At 38.3% G+C, this 23,397-nt stretch overlaps 2 pseudogenes; one reads left to right on the plus strand and one right to left on the minus strand.

Moving 5' to 3' along the window:
- The first annotated feature begins 1,333 nt into the window (after window positions 1-1,333).
- LOC136277709 (uncharacterized) lies at window positions 1,334-3,234 on the plus strand (annotated as a pseudogene).
- Window positions 3,235-3,615: 381 nt separating this feature from the next.
- Window positions 3,616-5,113, minus strand: LOC131774383 (uncharacterized; annotated as a pseudogene).
- Between the last annotated feature and the right edge of the window lie 18,284 nt (window positions 5,114-23,397).

Consider the following 23,397-nt stretch of genomic DNA (forward strand, 5'->3'; position numbering starts at 1 on the left):
AGGTTGCTGTGGAAAGATTTCTCAGTTCCAGGTGGAGGCATATTCATAACTGAGTGGAATTTGGCCTAAAATAAGACATTAAGGCTGTATTTAAAGGAAAAAATGGAAACAAGTAAAATCTAAATAACTATATCTAAAGAAGTACATCAAAAGTATTAAAATACATTAAGTGATAATCTAATCTACAATATCTACTCTAATTTAGCTATGTGTCATATAAAACACTACACCACAATGAGAAGACTGTATCTCACAACTCAACCATTTTATTTGAAGTCAATTTTAATGGCATGCAATACAAGCAAACAACGTAAAATATAAAAAATTAATAAAAATAACCAAAATATCAATGTGCAGTCGCGATAGTTAATTTTGGTTTTAAATGAAAATAAAGATTAACATAATCAAATGTTTAAAGAAAGTGAGCTCCACAGTTTAGCATCACTTTAATGAAAAGTTTTTTTGAGGTATTTAGTCATTTTACCACTTTCCCCTGATTCCCAGGCAGAGGCGACTAACGACAGGTTAAACAGACCCTTCTCCACAATGGCATCATGATGTCCTGTGTCAATGTCAAAGTTATCTTAGTATCTGGAGTAACTATCAGCTCTACTCCACCTTTTCATTAGACGTTTGATGGACATCAGTGGCATATACTGTTTGAGAGAAGTGTACCCCTTTATACTTGATCCTTGCTTCTTCCACGGCCTGTGTGCTATTGGGGTTATAACAGTGAGACAAATTGGCTGTTAACCTTGTTAGGAATGGTCTTAGTTGGTATAGTGTATCTGTCTGAGCAGAGTCACAAGCTGGCATCTAAGAGCTATCATTCAGATGTAAATATTACATTTTAGGCAACACCTTTGCTGTAGCGGACGGAGGGATCTAGAGACATTCCATCGTTGCTCCGAACGCGATATTTAGATAAGACTTTATACTGAAACCAAGTAAGCCACTCGTATCGATCAAAGCTCTTTAATTTCTTGATTTACTTGATTACGTAAAAACTGAAAGGATAATTACAACGAAAAGCCTATTACTATAATTCGTACAGAACATCGATTGTACAATAACAACGCAAAAGGGGGCGTATCACGGTACTAGAAATTCACAAAATAACACTAATCACGAGCAATAATATAAGACAAATACTATAACTAAATAGATTAATACAAATTACAACTACAAATCATACCTCTTTCTCCAATCTTAACTCTTTTCTTTCGGTTTCTTTCGAGTAATCAATGCTACTATAGAGTCCTAAAGTGTGACGTCACGTTGCCATGGGGCTAAAATTTCTGTTCTAAACAATCGAGCGCGTCCTACTGATAACCTATGCGTTGCTGAGGTCAAGTGTGTAATCATCGCTTGGAACGGTTCAAAGAAGCTTAGAATAAGGTTCAGTTACATTGTTATTAACGCTGTAGGTCATAGAAATCTAAAACTGAGAAACGAAGGCGATCGAAACGATTAAAATGGTGCACTGCTTTGCGCCTGATTGCAACCATCACTCGGAAAGTCACACGTGTAGCTTCTTCGGATTCCCTAGCAAGGAAAAAAAGCTGAAGGAATATAGAAGATGGATTCACCTACTGAGGTTAGTAAGAGTTTTATTTCAATACTTTTTCTGTCCAGGAGAAAAGTATGCTTACGCAATTTATTGCGGTTGTGGAGTCGCCATCTTTGTTATGAAACTGATTAAGCTTATATAAATCTTACTGATTTTTAGACTCCTTTTTCTTGTACTCCAACTTCAAAATCGGTTCCCTAGAAGCCACGAGCCAACATTTGACTCAATGACGGAAATCAGTTGTGAGAGCTTTTGGTGTGGTTGTTGATACTTAATGGTCACCCTGCAGTGTTAAAACAGGCAGATAGAGAACTGTCTTCTTAATTAGAAATTTTTATAAGATAGAAGCTGCAAGATAAAAATCCTCCGCTAATAGCACAGTAATCAGAAAGAATTATAAAGCTGAAATTATCCTTTTTGCTATAGGAGAGAAGACAGAGAGCCAGGAAAACATTCCAGAGTCTGTAGTTGCCATTTCAGAGAAGGAAAAAAAAGTAATGGTCCTGAGATTTTCAAGAGGAACCAAGACAAACTTTTCCCAGCAGAAGAAGCAAAGCCAAAAAGAAAAAAATCGAATCACAACAGACCCTACAAGAAATGATAGAAGCTGCAAGGAAGAAAGAAGAACTTGAACAAGGCACCTCTGGCAGCGTGGAGAGACTTGAATCAACAAGAAAAGAAGTTATACTGGAAGCAGAGTTGGAGCAGGCAAAAAGGGAAATGATTGATCAAAGAGAAAAAATTACTATGTGCAAAAACATTACACAGTTTCGAAAATGAGTGAGGAGGTTTTGAAGATGGAAACTGGGCTGCCAACAAAGGAAGTTTTTCAAATTGTTGTCAACTATGCAGCTAGGTTTAAACAATCCATCAATTACTTTGCTGGCTGGAGAGTGCAATCAATCAGTTTTGAAGAACAAATATTTATAACATTAATGAAAGTCAGACAGAATTACACAAATCTTCACCTTGCACAGTTATTCAATTGCAGTGTATCTACAATAGCAAATATTGTAACAACTTTCATTCATGTCTTACACTCAATTCTATTTATTGACCTCATGGCATCCATCCCATCTAGGGATAAGAACAAGCTGTGTGCCCCATCATCTTTTAGTCAGTTTGGTTCATGTAGAGTAGTGATAGATTGTACAGACATAGAGATTGCCACACCTGGGCTTATGAGCCAGCAGAATGCTACGTATTCAAATTATAGGGGAATGCATTCCTTCAAGGTTATTGTGGGTGTAGCGCCAAATGGTGTTATTACTTATGTCAGCAAACTTTATCCAGGGTCAATATCTGACAAAGCAATTGTGCAGAAATCAGGATTTTTAAATCACCTTACTGCTGGAGATATGGTCTTTGCTGACAAAGGTTTTGTTATACAGGATCTTGTACCAAATGGTGTTTCAGTAAATATACCACCTTTTTTAAACAATGGTACATTCACTGAGAGTGAAGCAAGGGCAACAAAAGTTATAGCAAAATGCAGAATTCATGTTGAGAGGGCAAATGCTAGGCTCAAAGATTTCAAGATTTTATCTTTTATTCCCTCATATTTACGTTGTCATGCAGATATAATATTTCAACTCTGTGCTTCACTTGTTAATCTGCAGTTTCCACTGATCAAAGAGGGCTGTGAAGGATATGAATTTGATTAATGAACTAATTATTTTTCATATAAGGAAAATTGAATACTTTGTAAAATACATGTTGATCTGTTTGTTTTATTCAAAAAGTAAATCTGCTATCATTGTTGAATTTATGGATGCATGTATAATTTCAGCCCAACAACAGTTCACTACAACAGAGCAGTACAGCTCAACTGTGAAACAATGAAGTGCAAAAACTGTAACTGTTTCTAAAGTTAGTTTGAGTAAACCAGGAGAGCCCTGTTGGGATTTGAAGATCTGTGTTCCTAAAGTTACTAGAGTGAACTTAAAAGTACACCTGAGCTCCCAATACCCTCCATCTGAAAAGCCTCCCTATCTCAAGAAATTCCACAACAACATGCCATCAGTGAAGACTAAACACCAAAGGGCTCCTAATGATTCCTGAAAATTATTATTTCTTAAAAAATAATTACATGCAGTAATAGATCTGGAAACCTATAATTGTCCCTCTACAACCTTTGGGAAGAGGTCTTCAAAATAAAACTGAGTAAGCTTAGAAATGTTTCCACTCCAGCCTTCATCCTTTGCTATTTTCAAAACAACTACATCTTTAGATGTCCACACAACAAAATAGCAAAGCTTCCTTTGAGCAAAATGTATCTCCCCTTGGACCTGATGCCAGTAGACATGTTCTTCCTTTAAAGCATACTGACCACTTTCAGTTTTTTTCAAGCAGAATTCCATCTGGGGAAGCACCAAGAATCCCAGAGCCATCCAGCCATAACCCAGTTTCCTGTACAGTTTTTGCAGTTAAATTGGTAAATGCCTTAATCGCTTCTGCCTCGTTGTTTACCCCCCATTGTACTGCCTTAACTCTTGATATGTCATACTCTCCAAGGAGCCGTTTGAGAAGTGAAGGGGTCACTCTTTTGGCATGCAGAACGGATCCAAAATTGCTTGCTGTAAGCCGTCCCCTCCTTGCAAGATGCCAGGTTGGGTTGTCTCGTTGGCCTACAGTTATCTGACTGACTAACAGGATATCTGCTTCTGTGAGTTTGGCTTTCCGAACCAAACAGTCCAATTGTTGCTGTGTACCTCTTGTTTGGATAAACTCCTCTGAGTAGATGATTTCCTCAATTGTTGGCACAGGCAATTTGGCTTGGGGAGCAGGCTCTGGGCACATGAGCCAGCAAAGACCAGTGAACCTCCCATATGCCTTTAAGCTTCCATATAGTGCCTGACGATCTTCTGTGTTGGGAGATCGAGTAATCGCCACATAATTCTTTGGCAGAGGGAACAGTTCTTCGACTGCCTGTAAAGACAGGGAGGTATTAGACTTCTTTTTCCTCCACTGACATTCAATATCTGTGCGGCTTAAGTTGTGAATCCCATTTATAAAAAGAGCCGCCGCGTGACTGCATTTGAATTTTCCCTTTGGACATTCACACTCCGTGGATTTTATGTTGAAGTGGTCATCCAGGTAAATCTAAGTGGTAATTAAGATAAAAGTTCAAACAAGGTGAACTCATAAATGTCTTGGTAACACTATTTCATATGAATCATAATCTGTACGATTTAAGCCTCAGCCTGGCTTTTTTGATGAGGGAAATCGACAAGATCGAAAATATATATTTCTAAATTGGGGGAGTAGATAACAAGAAGGTACTTAAAAGATATTTAAAAATATTCCTTAGGCTTCTTAATGCGATTGGTGGCTCTAAACTCACCGTGACTCGATAGACCTTTTTCTTCATACTTGCTTGAACCTCACCGCGTAAAATACCCTGATGGTAAGAAAATGACTCAATGTGTTCAGATCTGTAATGATTTTCTCCTCGTTCGATTGACTTCTTTTCTTCAGCGAAGAAAGATATCAGTGCAGCGATTGAAAGCGACGCCATTTTGGCTCTGAGCACGTTTGTTTAGAACAGAAAATTCTGCTCCCATGGTAACGTGACGTAACGGCTTTAGAACTCTATATTCACAGGTGTTATCTTGTCGCTCGATTAAGAAAATTTGATCTGCTGAGCTATTTGCATCTCATAACCCAACGGAAGTTACACAATCATGGTTAACTATTACACATTAATCATTACATTTGCAATTTCAGGGATGACAAATAGTGGATGCTCCTGGCAATTATCGAAAGAGTTCCCTTTTATTGAACCAAAAATGTTTGTATAGTCTTACTTGACCAGACGATGAAAGAAACAATTGTGTAAAAACCAGCCATTGCACAACCTGTGGTACGACCTTACTCATCAATACAATCAAAGTAAATGTAATCACGTATCCTAAAATTCACCAAAAAAGGCTGTTTCTGAGCTTTGTATGTGTAAACAATTAGTGCCATTGTTCAATCATGAGGAAATTGTGAGATGAAAGTAGAAAACCATCCTTTGATGTCATTCTGAAATGGACTGAATTTCAGGGTAAAAACCAATTTGAGAGAGCTATTTTGTCATCACTTGTTTGGTCTGGAACGACATCAATTGCTGAGAAACTTCTGATTTCTGGCTATGGATGTTGATGGAAGTAGGCAAGGCTCTCCAAAGATTTGGCTGCATTTGTGGAGTTAAAAGGTCGAATGATGAGAGTTGTAAATCACGAGACTGCTCACTTTGGTGTCCTGATTGAAATCCTGGCGTTGAAGCTGAGAGTGATGGCAGTAGCTCCCACACAATGATTGGTGTAAACTTTGGATAAACCGGCTTCTTCACTGACATTTTTTTCATTTTAGTTGACTTACATGTAATAATAATAATATAGTAATCAACTTTATTTAACAAGGGCTACACAAAGCAGCAATATACTAAAGAACCCATGGCCCTATAAATAGTAAAAATTAAAAAACTAATGACATTACATAAAAGCATTAAAGACTTACTGTGTAAGGAGTTATTTAAAAATAGGTCCGCAATGCGTACTTGTGTGGGATTTCATTGACAAAGTGTTTACAAGGGGTTTTTGAGCGGAAGCAAACCTGTCGCTCACCATGAGTCAACTGTACTACAGGGGTGATATTAGGCCTGGAATCAACAGCCTGAATAGTAATTTTTGTGCGGGAATTATTTGAACAAATACAGATTCACAGGAGAGATCTGGGGTATTAACTTATACTTTTATCAAGCAATATGCCTTTCCCTCCCTCCCTGGAAGCTTTTTGGCGTGTTTTTGAACGTTTGGTTATCGTCTTCAACAATTAAATTACCTCTTGGTGGCTTAGGCTATTTATTTGTTTATACGGCAATACTGGAAATACTTGGAGCAGTAAATATTTTCGTAACAGTCATTGAAAAAAAATTGAAAAAATTTCTGCTACTACTGTTCAACTCGTGGATACACGATAGCGAAGAAACGAGTTCTTGTGGGCGCTCTGCGATATGCAAATTGGCGTGGACTCTTCGTAATTAGTCGGCTTCGAACTCGAGATCTATCCTTCCGAAGAAGTAAGTCCAAAGTCCTGGCGCTATTATGATTGCACTGATCGTTGCGATATTTATTGTCTTTACACGCCTGTTTCGACATTTACTATATTGAAATGGACTTCAAATGTTTCAGATTAGTGCTATGATCAACTTAAAACCAAATTTGAAGGGTCTTCGAATCGTCCATGCGCTAAACATAACGAGGACCAGCGAGAATCTCGAAGACTTTGTGAGTGACAGCAAGCTGTTGACACAGAAATTCCCACGGAAACATGTACCCATGACATAAAAAAAATGGTAATTTGCAGCATTATTTCTTTCTACGCCAATTTGCGTCTTTCCGTTGTAATCGTTTCGTTTTGTTATTCTTCTATGCAAACGTGACTGTTTTGGTGGTAAGAATGAAAGATGATCGCTTTCAAGAAGTCGTTGCCGAGCACGTGACTATAATCTGGCCGGTGTTGTTTTGATCACTTGACGATCTTTTTCGCTGAAAATACAGGACGACCTCCTATTTCAAGGAATGCTTTTCCAATTAATTTCTATCGCATCGGTGTAAAAAAGTACAGGTATATGGATGTTCTGAAAAACAAAAGGGAAATTCAAAACTACGAGAAATTGCGAGTAATCGGCCTCTTCTGCTACACGCGGGTTTTTTTGGTGTAACATGCGTGTGTTTCCCATAAGTTACAAGCACTTTACGCACGTGGGAATGCTGCAATCACGAATTTTAGATTACGTGAAAGTCACGCATGTGGTTGTTTGCTCACTTCACTGATATGTTTGTATGCTTGTTGTTGTTTTTTTTGGTATCCTGGAGTATTTCAGGAGGGGTTGCAGACTTAACTGTGGAATAATTGTTTAATGCAGGGTTGTCAATAAAGGTTGCAGTTAGAAATTAGCCAAGATGCTAAAGGAGCTGCCTTGAAATTTCAAGACTGTGTGTTATGTAGTTTATTTTTGTCTTTTGTAAATGGTTGTTAAACTGGACAACTCTTAGAAACATGACTTCAAACTTAATTTTAAAAGGCCTATTCTGGTACCAAATGAATAAGCAGCATTTCCTTATTAATAGTTTTGCGAGTTTCTTATTACAAATTCCTCTGAAAAAGGGGAAACAACTCTTTTCATAACTATTTACTGCTTTCTTTTGTTGCTCTCTTAACTTAAAAACAATGTACATCATGATAAAGTAATTTGTTAGAGGACACCGTGAAATGAGGCCCAAACAGCTTTATGATCTGTGAAATATGTTGCTAAAACATCTGCTTGTATATCAATGTTAGATATATTTGTATATATATGATCAATTACTGTGTTGTTGTCAGTTGTATAAGTTGATATGAACTGTTTGTAATGGTTATCCCTCACTAGTAAATTATACAAAGGTCTTCTGTCTGTTTCAACAAGCCAATTTATATTAAAGTCTCCAGTAATGTTATTGTTGTCTGGTGAAATGTTATTTAGTACCTCAGTTATTGCTTCATAAAGTTGTCTTACAGGCACGTTTGGGGAGTGATATATCCCTATGATTATTCAATCCTAAAGACTTGCTAACTTAATTACTGTTATTTCAACACCATGTATATTGTGACAATAGGGGTATCCAGGTAAGTATGGGATTTTACTCTACACAGCTGTACCACCATAAGACCTTGATCCATTGCTGGAATTAAGGTTATCATTACGGAAGAGAACATAACCAGCAATGTCATACATGTCATTATTATCTTGTTTCTGTGAAAATATTGATATCAGCACTTAGATAAATTAAGTCTTTACGTATATCTTCTATGTGTTTGTGAAGAGACCTTACATTAAGATAACACAGTTTAAGAAGGGAAAATGTTATGTCATGGAGAGGGGAGATGGAAAGCTTAAGTTTTGCAGTTGTTCTTAATCTCTCCATCTGGATTAACAGCAATCTTGCTTTCACACAAATCAGAAATATATAGGCCTTCTATAGCAGTCACTCTACTGAGTCCCACATAATGAATGTGTGGAATAGTATTTCTGGTACTAAAATCCACAACAATTCTACTGTCAGTATCACCTTGTGACCTGTGAATTGTTTTTGCTGCTGTGGGACGCAGTGGAAATTGTTTTCTAACAACTTGTGCTGTTCTGTTTCTACCTACCGCAAACTGTGTAGTCACAAGGTTTACTGGGGTCCATGTGTGTTCAATTCCTTGTACATACAAATGTCTTTTTTCATTCCTTGTTTTCTGACCTACATCTGAGTGGTCAAATTGTACCCATACAATACCAGATGGTTTGGTTTGTTGATGTACCTGAACTAGTTTAACAACATTTCCAGCACCATTTGTCATGCCATCTTCGGTTCGTACATTCATGAAAAGGTGTGTTCTTTCACCCTCAGCAAGACAAAGGGTTGAGGCTAACTGTTTTGTTTTTCTTGGATCATTGGGTATTTGTCTTAGTATTTTGTTTCTTAGCTCTGGAGAGATAGCTCCAATAACACTATCTAGAGCATTTATTGTGGATTTGTTTCCTGTGGCTGCATTATGGGCCCTTTGATTAAATTCATCTACTTTAGCATTCTGTATAAATAAGTGAGGTGCATCTATTGGGTTGTTGATGCCTTCTTGTATAGCTCTCTTTAAGTTTTGCAATGTCAGCTACTGTGTGTTTACCTTTACGCAACCTATTAATTAATTCCACAAACAATTTGCTGTCTCTTTGACCCATGATTTCATTAAGTTCAAACATTTTAAAGTGTTTATAGCATAAACTGGGAGAAAGAACAGCATAAATCTACATTTTTGAGGTCTTTGAAAATATAAGCATCCATCATCCATAACAGATTCTAATTGGAATAAGTCACCAATAGCAATTATGCTCACACCTCCAAAATCCTCTCTACAGCCTTTTATATCTTTAAGTCTATTGTTTAGCTGCATTGCAAATTACCATTACCATTTCCTACCATTGAGATTTCATCAACAAAAATCAATTGACTTCTCAAAGTGTTTAGTCTACTTAAATCAAGCTGTTTGTAATGTCTCAGTGATTGATTGGCAGGAATGGCCAGAGTGCTATGAAGAGTGTTACCCTTAAGCTTTACCAGTTGGAGCTAATAGTATAACTTTGATCTGATGAAAATCATCACCAGCTCTAGTGTTATAATACTTAAGCACTGCCTGATACAAATCTTTTGTTAAATGCGATTTGCCAACACCAGCCCCTCCACTGAGGAAGCAGTAGAAAGGGGTTTCTGAGGTTTTAATCTGATGTAAAATGTGATAAAAAATTATTTTTGCTCTTTATCGGGTGTCTGGACCATTTGACGAAAATCGAAATCAGGTAATTCATTCAATATCAGTGGTTCATTATTCAGCGATGTTGATGGAATGTTGAGATCATCAGAGAGGTCATAGTTTTCACTTAAATCAGGATGTAAATCTTCACGAGATCCAATCCTTGAACGGAATTGGTCAATGGAGATCCCCATATTTACTTGTGTGCTTGAGCGAGCAACAACAACAATCCAACTAACTAGAAACTCAGTTTATTAAAATAGATAACACTCTTGACAGTTCAAGGCAAACAATAGTTTCTTTCAGTTTGTGACACTTTGAGACACCCTGAGACTCTTTGAAGCGCAACCCGCACAAATACATTCAAGCCGACAAATGTTGGCTTGCGAGAGTACAATGACTCCTTTCAATCTGGCACAACCCGCACCGAAGGTCCGAGCCGATAAATGTTGGCTTGTGAAAACGTAAAAGCTCCTGTGCAACCTGCACTGAACACAAGCCGCGTTTCAGCGTGTTAGCTTACGTGAAAAAATCTTCTGTTATAGACACCTGAAGAAATAACGAAACAAACGCCTCAGATTATGAAAGAAAGAACACAAACCAGGTGTACAAACGTAATCGCCTTTCGTGAGAGCTTAATCGTGAAGCTCCCACAACAAAATTGAAAATTTAAAGCACGCAAAGAACCCGTGAAAATATGAAATGACTTATCCTTACATTGGAAACGAAAATCCCCAAGAAACAAATATGAAATTCCGAATAAGTTCTCCAAAACCCAACGACTGAGAAGAGAAATGGCCGCCGTACAATACACTATGAAAAAACGCTGACTGGAATCCAGTCTTCACGGCTCACTGAACGCAAATAGAAACCACGTGACAAGTACTTCTCTCTCGTGGACAAATAAATAAAGAAATAAAGAAATAAAGAAATAAATTTCGCGGGCCTTGACTAAGTGTGGGAAATCCCACACAAAAATACAACTATGATATAAAAGTTAAAATTTAAACTATCTGGTATATTAAAACAGGGCAAAGATAAGGTCAGTTAATAAAATATAAAATTTAAAAATACTTGACAAAAATTATTCAGTGAATGTTCTAACATGGATTTCTTGAAGCCTATAAGATTCTGTTTCTTTCTCATCTTACTGGGGATCTTATTCCAGAGGCGGATAGTTGATACTGTGAAGGACCCCCTCCACCCTCTCGGACTCCCATTTGAATTGGGGGTAGACAAGGTTTAATTGTCCGTGTCTAATCGCTCATTCATTAACATCTGCATTTCTTATTAGCATCTGAGTCATATGGATGGGCAATCGCCAGCAGTCTGTTAAATACCAAAATTGACTTGTATATTCTTGCTTCATCATAAAAAGGGACCCAACCTAATTGTTTAAAAAGTTAAAAGCTCTTTGCTTTCATATCAGCACCTAGCTGTGCGTTTCTGTAACCTGAAAACTTTCTTTCAGAATATTTTCTGCAGAGTAGGATGTCCACACGGTTGAGGCGTACAGCTTTGTCTGTTTGACCTTTACATTATAATTAAGTTTCCTATGATCAAGAAGCAGCAAGCATCTTATTTTCCGCAATACAGCCATTCTCTGTGCGAACTACTCGCATAGATCATCCTAACTGTCAATCGTGGGATAGTGGAATAGAAATTCAAGAAGAATGGATGCCCACGATCAAAAAACAAGACAACAGGGGAGCCATGCGACAGCGGACTGCCAAGGGAGCAAGTCATGGAATGAAACAGCAAGGATCGAAATACACCAATCAGAGCTGTTGAAAAACAACTAATTACAGCAGAGCATCATGCTTTATAAGACCATGGATGACCAGTCGACCTCATCACCTGAAGAAGATCTTAAAACTGATCTTTATTAAGACTCTTGATGTCCTGATAAGTTATTGTGGTGTGTTGACCTCCATTGTTCTTTGAGCATTTAAATCTCCTGTTAACAATAACTGGGAGGTGATGAGATATCTCAGAAGACTTAATCCTCACATCATGAAGGTACTACGGGTGACTGCCCCAAATGTGATCAAGGCCCGTTTTTCAAAGGCTGTGTATTTCAAGCGGTCAAGCTTTATACTATCCTGCACCTTTTGCTATGTTGTTTTTCTTTAGATACTGCAACAAAGTAGTGCACAATGAACAACTTGTCTGGCAAAGGCTTACTATAAGAAACAATCAATCCTCCCTCCCTCTCTTGCCTTTAACTTTTGCCACTGCTTGTTCCTTTCTCTGTTATTTCCACATAGGTACTTATTTCAATTTCCTCTTTCATTTCTCTTGCTCTTTGGAAGATGAACTTGTGGTCCTTAGTGTTTCCAAAGAGGTGCAGGAGTTAGTCCGCCAGCCCTTATATTTTATTCTAATTCCTTTAATACTTTATATACAAAATTTATTTCCTATTTATATTCAGAACTTTCTCATTTAGACCCTTGGTTCTATCTGCCAGCGAGTAGACCTCGACTTGGACCTAATTAACTGTCTTTTTCAGGATAGAAAATTTACCCAAATGCCCTCCAATCATTGCACTTGCAGTTTCAACTGTAGGGGGTTTGGATTCTTAAACAAACATATCTTGTCTGGAGTTGGAGACCTACTGATTTCGAGCACTCATCTTTGGTTTTAAATCGATAATACTATATTTAGATTTGAATCAAACATTTTGTGTGCAATAACAAACATAATCCAAAAGCATGCAAATAGAAATTACATTAGTTGCGTCTTTCTGTTGAGGTTGCTGCTGAGGTTCGTCAGCTGAGTGTTGGCACAGAGTCTTAAGCTCGGCCTTGAGCTCAGCAATAGTCCTTTTGGCATCCACCAACTTAGTTTGCAGAGTCTTGATGGCCTCTGACTTTGTTTGCACTAGATTGGCCAACTCCTCTGCATCTTTTTCTTATTCCTCCAACTTGGCAGCAAGTTCTTGATTCTGCGGTTGTTGGTTTTGGAAGGACTGGCCCACCCTCTCGTGGTCTTTCACCAAAGTGTCGTACTTTTTTTTAAGCTCTTGGTAGCTCGGCTTATCTTCAGTTTGTTGATTGCTCTGGGGGGCCTTCCTCTTCTTTTTTTGAGGTGGCTGAGCTGGACAAGAACATTGCCGGTTATCACCAGAACAGACAGCACACTTGTTGATACAATTAAAAATTAAGAGGTCGCCGCCGCAGATAGTACATTCAAAAGTCGTTGACACATTGTTTCTTCTTTGTGAATAAATATGTAATGATTTTATTTCTCTTCACAAAGGCATCCCTCCTGATTGGATTAATAAGAAGACCAAAATTGTCAAGAATCGCACACGTATTATACATACATGACGTACCAATACACCAAAAATTAGGATCGCATTGCATTAAAGGGCGATTCTTCACTGCGCTTTTCGATGGAGAATATTAACACACTTTCGTTTAATGCACGGGGAATGTGCGTGTGCCTTTAAGTTTTAGTGGCATTTTGAAAAATTTTAAGCATTTATAGTAAGTTTTACATTGATTTTTGAGTGCAAAAATGCACTAGTAAAGTTATTTCACCGCCTGTCGCTAACCTGTTGATTACCTGTTGGTGGCCTGTCAGTTTAGTGTCGGCAGACTGTTGGCCAACAGTTGGCCAACAGTTGACAGACTGTCGGTGGAGGGGAGCTATTCTTCACAATAACCGAGAACTCTGTTTGCCTCAATCTCCCCAATTGCTCACCAGTCGTTTTGTACCCATGGATCTTTTGTACCCAGACGATTTGTACCCAGGCTCAAACATTTCATACCCACTTTTGATCAGTTCGTACCTAACCCTCTGGTCGATTTGTACCCAACAAATTATGAGACAAAATGTTTAAAATAAACATAAACACTTATTTCATTTATCCTAGTAATCGCAAAAAAGCTAATTTCTAATTACAGAAACATTGAAAAGTTGTCTTTTAGTTAATACTCTTGAAAAATCGTGACCTTGTTGACCCATCCTAATATACTTTGCCTACTACTACGCAGCGCCTACGACAAACTAACTTTCTCTACTTAGTAAAAAAGCGAATTTCTAAATCATAGTAATGTTGAAAAGTTATCTTACTCTTAAACAATCGTGACATAGTTGTCCTAGCTGACCTATCCTAATATATTTTGCCCATTATCACAGAGCACCTGTATGACTAAACATACTTATTCTACTCAGTAATAAATAAAAATCCTAGTGGTAAGTTCAGTTCAGTTCAGTGCATCACTGGCCTGTTTATATTGGCACATCCTTTGAGCAGCTGCCTGAGTGACTTCTCCTTCTTGTTGACGGCCTCCCAAAGTTTGAAGAGCCGCCTCTGCACTTCGGAATAGGTGGACCTCTGCATTCGCTCAAGCTAGCACTCAGAGACCAGATGAATTTGTAGCAACACTAGTCTCGCTTCTTTGTGCAGTAGGGCCACAAACATGTAGAGGGGCAGACCCCATCAACCAGCAGGTCTTCTGTTCAGGCTATGATGCCAGCCCTCAATATCATTGTTTGTTCTGATTGATTGCATAAATACGCTCCAGCACTTGGGGGGCCAAACTGTGCTGCAAATCCAGTTTTCCTCGATGTAACTGACAAATTTCTGTAGAGGCTCCATCTTGGCTTCTGGTTTTAGGCTGTCGAAGGTTGCATACTCTCAAAGTTAGGTAAACTAGCAAGCGAAGCAGAACAGGATTCACATTTCCAAGGGATGTCTTCACCAGATCCGACTGCGTCCCTGTAGGTTTCTTATGATACTCCACTGTTGCAGCCATTGCACAAAAGAGCTTCTTGACGCTTGTTGACAAATTTTTTACACGTGATACACTGATATGCCATTTTCCTTGAAAGTTTGTCTAAGCAGTAAAAATGAACGAATGCTGAGAAAGTTTTCTCGGAGCTTTTTATAGCTGGACCCTTGCACCAAATAGATCGAAATTCTGGTCATTTCATTGGTCAATGCTCATATTGTTTAGTCTCTTTGTTGCAACATTCTTATTTAATACTTTAGAAAAAAAAGGACAAAATCACACTTATCTTGTGCGCAACACTAATTAGCTGTTACTGTCAAGAAACTCACAAGTATAAACGATAAAAAAGTAAATAACAGTTGTCTTTTGCGGGCCACTCACACAAGTATGAACCAAACAACTTTATAGGTACATAAAAAATATCTTCATTTGCGTTTTAATCGTTTTAAGAAGTTTCGCAAACAAAACCTTCAAAAATGTTTTATAGGTAGACCCTCGGACCAAAACGATCGAAATTCTGACCATTTCGCTAGTTAATGCTAGTGTTGTTTACTCGCTTTGTTACAATATTCTAATACTTTTGAAATGAAAGAAAAAAATCACACCTATCTTGCGCACGATAATAATTAGCTGTTATTGCCAAGAAACTTGCAAGTATAAACAATAGAAAAGCAAATAACACTTACCTTATGCGGGTCACTGACACTCTAATTGTTAAGTAAAGTTCAACAATATGAGAAATAAGGTCACACATATACCTTGCGCATGCGAGCTTGCATCTTAATTATTTTGCGATTACTAGGATAAATGAAGTGAATGTTTGTTTGTTTTAAACATTTTGTGTCATAATTTGTTGGGAACGAATCGCCCAGAGAGTTGGGTGTGAACTGATCGAAAGTGGGTACGAAACGTCTGAGCCTGGGTACAAATCGCCTGGGTACAAATCGCCTGGGTACAAATCGCCTGGATAAGAAAGATCCATGGGTACGAAATGACTGGATACCCCCTTACTATACACCCATAATCAAATACAGGAAGTTTCGGTTTACAAATTTTGAACAAAAATTCACATGGCTCTTGATATTCCAAGTGTGAATAAGTCACCTGGATAAATTTCTTTGTGAACTTTGTATTAATTATGCAGCTGATAAACAGGAATGAAGAACTTTGAGAGGAAGTTCTCTTTGTTCTGTCTCATCTAAAGTGCCAGTGGGACAAGTAAATAAGAAAGAGATGGGAATCTCCCAACTGCGTGTACACTCATTGGTATATCACAGTGACGACAGTCGCTCCAGACTCCCCTGTGTTACCTGATACACCAATTTCTGCACTGAGACATTGAATTACAAAGTGAAAAAGTCCTATTTGGCATGGTACTCATTTTTATCGTTTTGAAATCAACCAAACAGGGCTGGGCACTGTCCAGTGACAGCATTTATCATTATTTTTCCTGTAGAAACATAAGACTACTCATATTGATTGCTTCTAAAGTGTGTTGGTCAAATATCAATGCCTTGAAATTATTGATGCAAAGTTGTTGCTAGTGAAAGAGAGGCAAGAGATTTGTCCACCAACTCTCATGATGCTGTCTCTGTCTAGAAATGGATCCAGTTTGTGAAGAGAACTTGTCTTCCTTAACACAGTCTTCTTTTCTCTGTCCAGTGCACAACTACCGTACTTTGCGATCACTTGGATGTTTTGGAGACTTTATTTCTGAAGTAAGCTACTCTTAATTCCATTGGGAAGTGAATTCCAAAACCTAGAGGCTGATACTTGAAAAGTCCTAGCACCTCCTGATTCTCTTTTATACTTTAGACGAATTAATTAAAAAACCCATATCTACTTTGTCTTTCAGTAGCACGCATGTCGATGTTTCGTCTGAGTAATTCTAACATATAATCGGGACACACCCCGTTCAAATGTTTATTTAGATTATCAATAGCTGTAGAAACCCACACACTGGAGCCATACATTATTTGTCTGATCATGGCATTGTAATATAGAATTTGTTGATCTAAGGGTAAATGATGCCTGATTTTTTTTCAAAAAAGCAATACGCTGTGTTAGCTTCTTACATAGATTATCAATATTCTCATTAAAAATTAAGCTGTGTCAATAATTATGCCTAAAAGTTTTTGAGACTGGACTTATTCGAGTTCAACCTAGTTGACATGGACAGTGAGTGAGGTGCTGTTCGTCTTCTTATGTAGGCGTTTGCCAGCTACTAACATAGTTTTAGTTTTGGACTCGTTTAGTCCCATTTTATTGTATATGGTCCATTGTGCAACTTTACCAACATCAGCTTGAAGAACTTGATTTAAGGCTGTCAGTGCTGATCTATATTTAATCTGCTGCTGAATTTTCTAGTATCTGGTCGATGGTCTATAAATATAAGAAACAAGACTGGTTCTAGGATACTCCCTTGAGCCACTCCAAGGTTTGCATCTCTGAGAGTTGAAAGACAACCATCTATGTTTACATATTGGTGAAACAGGGAATTAACTCTGAAGTGTAAATTAAAGTGCTACTTAAACTCATGAATAACCCACAGGGCGTTAGCCCTAATAAAGGGAAACAGGGAACCACACGAGGCAAAGAAAAAATCGAACCCACGACCTCCGGATTAGATCTACCGTTACTCTGCCGACTGAGCTACGAGGTCGCACAGAGAAAGTCGGGGACGATTTAGGATGGTGACAATTTACACTTCAGAGTTAATTCTCTGTTTCACCATTTGTGTTCCCAGTGCTACGCGGCACAACATTCACATGTTTACATATTGCTTGTTTACATAATAATAATGATAATCATCAGCAGCATCCGAAGTATCATCGTCATCATCATCATCATCATAACTGATCATCTAAGGTCCACGATCTGGACTTGGTGCTTCAGAAACTTAACATGCAAGTCAAGAACTCACATTTCTATGATGAAGATGATGACGATAACAATAATAATAACAATAACCCAACAGCAACTCGTGATGTTTGTCCATTTAATGTATTCAAGCAATAAATAACATTGAAAGTTGCAAGTTATAAAAGTGCTAAAAATGATACAAGTAATTAGGTAATACAAATAATACAATATAACATAATAAGTAAAAATTATGTAACTCAGTTATGCACCATAATTATGAGCTAACAGACAGTTTAAATGCTGTTCATCGATATCTGAGATTCAGAGCCTACCTTGGAATATCACTTAGCCAGGGAGAGAGGAAGCTTTTCAATTTTTTTTCTGGTTCCGCTGGAGGGCATGCTCTGTTAGCAACACTTCTTGCCCTGAGAAGCACATAAACAAAACAGTAACTAAAATTAAACAAGGTTCACAGGTTTGAAAGACACAACATGAAAATCCTGCCCAGCCAGATGCAAGCAGTGACAAAGAAAAGTTTTCCCAGTGATAACTGCAATTTACGCCTTGTGAAGGTGGAAAGGTGGAGCCACTGCAAAAACTCCGCATGAGGTTCCAATAAACGATCATTAGGTACCTCTGAGAGGATTTGTTATGTATCTATGAGACGCCCCAGGCAAATCGTCCATGTAAAGGGAGGACAGTCTTTTTCGGGAGATGATTGTAGACCCAGTTTGCCAAATAACTCTTTAATTTGACAGGGCAGATGAACGGATACTGAAGAGGCACTAGTATCAAAATGCGAAAAACTGTCCCACCGAAAGCCAAGATATCTATAGTCTTTTGCTGTTAACCTCCTAGCTAATCTAGGGGTAAATTGACGTGAGTGTTTCTCAAATCTCTGGGAAAAATCCTAGTTAACTTAACGACGTAACCTAAACAATTTTTATTTTGTTAAAAAAAAATAACTGTCAGAGCATCACTCTCAACATTTGTCTTAGTAGCTATCTTTCCTTCTGCATTGTTACTATTATTGACATTTTTTCTCTAAGTATAGTTCTGTTTCCCTCTGGCATTTATCATATTTAAGCAACTAAACTAAACTGGAAGCTGATTGTAAAACTTAACAGTTCTTAAGCTTCCAGGCTCTTCATTTGCACAATTCCTCTGTATGTTGTCAGTAAATTTTTATAATGCAAAATTTAATGTACAAGAGTGAATAAAGTAAAGTAAAAGGAGAAGGATCTAAACTGCATTAAAATCGCGCACACGCTTCTATATCAATAATTGTGTGAAGGGATCTTTTCAAGTTACGCAATGTTCCAGGTAAGAGCTAAGAGAGGTATTAAATACAATTGAAAAGCGGAGGAACTCAATGAAAAAAATAATACAAACGTTTTCATTTGACTGTATTTCTTAAATCTAAATATAAGCTTGCTCACCTCTTATCACATCGCCTATTCTTGTAAATGATTACCAATTTTTTGCATCATCATTTTCGACTCAGTTACCTCTTTCAGTCATTGCATAGAAACATTACTTGTCCTTTTCCAAAATATAATATTTCAAGACAAACTTGACAATAATCAGGTCTTCTGGGTCTATCTCATCCAAAAAAGAAGGACATTTGCTGTGACTTCCTGCTTCCTGATCTCCTTCACCGGGAAAGGGAACACCTTTTTTTCACATGAATCAGGCATCAACACTATTCTAGAGACATAAAGCGTAAAGTCATAAATGATCTGTGGTGAATCATCATAAAGTTGATTTTCTTTTTAACAGATTTTAGAGTCAGAGTTTCAGTTTACATGGTGGTAGATTTCCTCACTCCTACGAAATTGATAGCTGTTGTAAAATACGTTAGTTGTATGCAAGTACTTTGGCTTGTTGTCAGCAGTGATCATTTATCTTCTAAACTACATTCCAGAGTCAAGAGCAAGAATCTATCCTTAATTATTAAATGATTCACAGACCTTGTTTCCTCTACCACTGGCATTGCTTCGGACACCAGCTCTAAGGGCATTCCCGCAGATCGTAGATGCGCCCTCCACCTGTTTCCATTTGGGCACCTGGACTCAGTGCTGTACAGCTGTGGCACTCCATCGTGGTTTGGTTCTCTGAAATGAAACCGAATGTTCAGTTCATGTTCATATCACATCTTTTTTTTTTTTAATATTCTTATAATTCAAGCATCTCACCTGGAAATGCATCAGGCACTGCAGAAGCTGGACCTCTTCTTCCTGCAGAACAATGTGGGCAGAGGCTGCATTTATCGAGTGCTGCAGTACATCCTTCTGCTTTACCATGGTAATGCAGCCAGGCACTATACAGCAGACCGTTCTTTCTGGGCACTCGCTCAAATGAAGCATCAAGTGGAGCCTACAAAAGAAATAAAGTAGGTGTGGCTGCCATGGGTGACTTTCAGCAATAAATACAGACAGTTTTTAATGCGACTTAATGATATATTATATTTCAACAATCTCTGATACCAGTTGGTAGCAAACTGTAAACAAAATAACAAGTGAAAACCTATTACAGTTTAAATTAAACTAAATACACTTAGGAAAATTACAATGAAAATAATGGGGAAGCTTACAAAATACTAAAACTCACATTTGCTGGAATGCTCTATTGCTGAATTAATGCCTAACGGCGAAGAGGCTGCATGACGTACGACATAATGAAATATGATCAGAAGAAATATATGAAATATGATCGCAAGCGGACTTACTGAGTAAAACTAACAACTTCAACGCACACAATATGTTGAATACTTGCTATGTTACATTGCAAAGTGCATGCAAAAAGTTTTACTGTAATCGGTGTTGTTTGTTTGAAAAACAATAGACAAAAGAAAGACATTTGTGTTTTTTTGTAGGGACCAGAGATGAGCTGGCTAGTGCAACTTTTGGATATTTTATTGGCCTAGATAACCATTTTACATTTGATTGCATAATTAAATTGACAATAGCTTGCCATAGAAGGCTTGTTCCGCAGCCTAGTGGACATAATATTCTCTTATTAGAACAAAGGGAAGCAGCATGCTCCTCTAAACATTCCCTTGTTACTTTCCTACCGCATTCCTGGCAAGGGACCTTGTGCTTTGCATATTAGGCAATGTATGCTGCCATCCCCTCCCTTGCCACCATCTCTCCACACCCTTCATTTGCACACTGCATTGTCAACTTTCCATATGCTTTTAAGTGTTGCTTGTGCTCGTGAAACTTCCCTGTCATAGACAACCACAACTATTTACACTACAATTTTTTTTTTTGTTTTGTTTTTTTGTTTTTCTTTTTTGTAAAAAGAGGTGAGATGAAGCTAGGTGACCGTCAGTATAAGAATTAGAGAGGAGTAAGCAGTTCAGTCACGTGCACGTCCTCTTCTGTCCACCGCTCATACCCATACGGGAAGGTTTGGAACGTGTGAGGATTCATCACGCGCTTGTTGTAGACCAACTTGTATTTTTTTTGTTGGGCCGTGGTGGACAATTGGTATTCTTGGGCGTTCCTCACGATTTTGTATGGTATGGGCATGGCGGTGATGCGCGCCTCGCCAGACTCCAGTGGGGAAGTCAAGTCTTCTAGCACATTGTTTTTGAGGACTTCAAAATTGACATATCTCTTCCCCAGTCTATTGAGTGTGATGCCTCGGACTTTATAGTCCTCTTTACCTTTGTGGGTCTTGTACCTGTAGTTTTTTGGACTTCCGGAGGCAAATTCCACTATATAATTGTCTGGCGGCAATTCGTCCTTAAAGTCCCCCAGATAATCTCCCAGTGGTGGCTCGGGCATTCCCTGGGCGAAAAGGAACACGACTGAGTCCGTGTCTTTGTACAGTACTCGCTCTTGTAAGATGTCGAGAGCGTCATAGAGTTTAAGACGAGCCCAACAGGTCGTGAAACAGGCCACGAATATGTTCAGGTTGGGCAAGATGGATTCGTCTTCCTCTTGTAAAGTGTATTGTACTTCCACCCGATCGTCTGACTGTATACCAACATACTTGATTTGGAGGGTGTCGCTGTTACAGGAGGTGGAAAATTTTTGGGGTTCATCAAATTCCCGGACTTGTGTCTTGTTGGTACGCTGACCAAATTTACCCCACATGGAGTTTAACATCATTTTGGCCAGCGTACGCAGTCCGGGATTTTTCTCGATCTTTTCCGGGCCCAATTCGATTGTAATCGTCCAAGTGTCGTTGACGTTTCAGAGGATCGTCGGCCACCCGCTGGCCTCTTCCTTGATCTTGAGCCACGTGTTCACGTAGTCTTCAAAGAGCCCTCTGCGAGTGGTCAGGAAATGCCACACTTCGTGTACGCAGACGACTGTGTATCCCTTTTCAATAGCCTTGAGGAGTTCTGGTGTGCACCAGGTCCCTACGAGTTGCCGTTCCGAATCCGTGTGAGTACAGACGGGAGTACACTCCAGAAAGGGTTTGGACATTTCCTCGGTCACGCAGGAGGCACAGAGCGGAAAGGTGAGTTTGCCGGCATGACAGTAAGGTAGCACAGGATGGAAGAGACCGTGGGGTGGAAGCACCGTGCATTTCGCTAAGCCGAAATAACGAGAAAGGTCCAACTCTTTTTTTTTATCTTTTTCTTTAATTAACAAAAGATACTGTATTGTTACCATAAAACACTGATACGGCAAAGAATTCGCAAACTTTTGCGTGTACCAAAACGTTAGCTAAGCAAACCAATGTTTTATTTTACCTTTTCCTTTAATTAACCAAAGATACGGTATTGTTACTGGTAGAACATTAATGGGGCAAAGAATTTAAATAATAATTTAAAGAAATAATAAATAATAATTTTAATTAAATAATGTATCTACATGTTTGTGGATGATGTTTCGCGTATACCAAGACTTTAGTTAATAAATCAGTGCTTACATTTACGTCTTTCTTTAATTAACAAAAGATACTGTATTGTTACCCATAGAACACTGATACAGCAAGGAATTCGAAAACGTTTGTAAACAACGCTCTGCAAGTACCAAAACATTAGCTAATAAATCAATTTACCTTTTTATTGAGTAAAGGAGGCAGTATTAAATAGTATCAGAGGACCTTGAGTTTCTATTGTTGTTACAAAATCAGAATTGTTGGTGATGCAATGACAAGGTCTATGCTTATCACATAAAAGAAAAATATGATTTGATTTAGTTACCGCTATTATTTACCGGTAAGTTGTGGAGGTGTATTTTACTACACAAGGAAGAAATGTCCGGAAATCGCTGAAAACAATAAGCACCCTGTTATCTTTGATGACAACATGGCCTTCAACCAAAAAATGAAGAGATAACTGAATACTGTACGATTTGCCTGATGATGGTTGATACTGATTTGCGGAATGCCACCACATGTGGTATTGCAGCGTGAACGTATCGTGAACGTGAACGTAAATCGGCGGTTATCTCTTGCCAAGCTTTGTGGATCCACTGCAAAACAAGTTCCTTACTCGGCGCTCGCTATTTCCCCGACGGAGTGTAAGTAAAAGGACCGTTTACCATCCAAGCCTGATACTGGGAGCGTACCTTGTTCTTAAACGGCTTGTTAATGCATTTGTCAAGGGGCTGCAACACGGGTGTAAGTCCGCCAAGTACCAAGAGATATAATAAATATCTTGCTATCTTCGTTTTTTCCGCTCGATTTATGGCCCGCGCGCTTCGCACTTGGGCCATAAATTCGATTCTCCAAATAGACTGTCTCTAACAATCACGACCAAAGAAACAAAAGTGGACAAAGCAATTCATCATTGTTAATTGTGATCGGAGATGATAGATACAAAGGAATTATTAAAACTCGCTGGGCAAGCATTTGATTCTTACTTTACATTTATACTTCTAAGAAAACGGGGACAGTTCCAAAGTAAAAAAATAGTTAGGTTGGTAAAATTTTTATGCAGAG

This window comes from Pocillopora verrucosa, chromosome 13, assembly GCF_036669915.1.
Source record: "Pocillopora verrucosa isolate sample1 chromosome 13, ASM3666991v2, whole genome shotgun sequence".
In the NCBI taxonomy this organism is placed as follows: domain Eukaryota; kingdom Metazoa; phylum Cnidaria; class Anthozoa; order Scleractinia; family Pocilloporidae; genus Pocillopora; species Pocillopora verrucosa.